The 1344-nt window shown below is 41.5% G+C and overlaps 1 non-coding gene across 1 annotated transcript; it reads right to left on the reverse strand.

The window, feature by feature from the left end:
- Window positions 1-860: 860 nt before the first annotated feature.
- Window positions 861-967, reverse strand: LOC141715627 (small nucleolar RNA R71). Its single transcript, XR_012572383.1, has one exon. It is a non-coding gene; the product is annotated as a small nucleolar RNA R71 (small nucleolar RNA).
- Between the last annotated feature and the right edge of the window lie 377 nt (window positions 968-1344).

Raw genomic sequence — 1344 nt, forward strand, 5'->3', positions numbered from 1 at the left:
ACGCACATAAGACGAATACGCACAACCAATACTAGATATCAAGCAATCATCACACACTAAAGTATTAAACAATTAACTAAAGAATTCCATAATAAATCCGCTGCAACCCCATGATCACGATTAGCCCATAATAGAACTTATCGCCATCATGGATTCATATGAAATCATGATAAACAAACACAAGAAAATAATAACTAAACTAATTATATTAAAACAGAGTACGTCACAAGAGTAAATAAGTCAAAGCAAGAAAACTAGCATCCAACGTTACAATGAAACAAGAATCATAAGAAAATATGCTTCCTCTTCGTTGCGGTGTGCTAAATCGGTCTTCTTCCTTATCTCGTTCTCGTGCTCGTAAGAGGACTTTAGATACAGTTGAGGAGACAGACGAAGTTCTTGATATTCCGGAGAAGTTAGATTTTGAGGATTCGGATTCAGGAACTGAGCAGAAAGAACCAGTAAACATGGGAGATCGTATTGTTCAAGCTGATCCAGCTCTTATGGATTTTTCTCGGCCTAAAATTGATGACATTCAGTCAAGCATCCTTCATCCGGCTATTCAAGCTAACACATTTGAAATCAAGCTGGGCACTATTCAGATGGTGCAGAATTCTGTTTCTTTTGGAGGAGCGGCAACTGAAGACCCCAACATGCACATAAAGAATTTTGTCGAGATCTGCAGCACTTTTAAGTATAATGGCGTGACTGATGAGGCTATCAAGTTGAGACTTTTCCCATTCTCACTGAGGGATAAGGCTAAAGACTGGTTACATTCTGAACCAGCTGGGTCCATCACTAAGTGGCAAGATCTTGCGCAAAAGTTTCTGGTGAAGTTTTATCCAATGGCAAAGACTGCTGCTATGAGGAGTGCTCTTACTCAGTTTGCGCAGCAACCTACAGAATCTATGTGCGAGGCTTGGGAACGCTACAAGGAAATGTTGAGAAAATGTCCACATCATGGAATGCCGGATTGGATGGTGATCACTGGTTTTTATAATGGTTTGGGGGCCCAATCTCGGCCCATGCTCGATGCAGCAGCTGGAGGAGCCTTATGGGCTAAAAGCTATACTGAGGCGTATAATCTTATAGAGACGATGGCTGCAAATGAGCATCAAAACCCAACTCAGAGGATGACGTCAAGCAAGGTAGCAGGTATTCTGGAAGTTGATGCAGCCACCGCTATTACAGCCCAGCTCCAAGCGCTATCAATGAAGGTTGATTCTCTGGCTACGTATGGAGTTAATCAAATAGCTATAGTTTGTGAGCTTTGTGCAGGTTCTCATGCTACGGATCAGTGTTCTCTTGTCAACGAATCTGTTTAGTATGTGAATAATTATCAGC

The sequence above is a fragment of the Apium graveolens genome, chromosome 3 (genome assembly GCF_009905375.1).
Source record: "Apium graveolens cultivar Ventura chromosome 3, ASM990537v1, whole genome shotgun sequence".
Classification (NCBI taxonomy): domain Eukaryota; kingdom Viridiplantae; phylum Streptophyta; class Magnoliopsida; order Apiales; family Apiaceae; genus Apium; species Apium graveolens.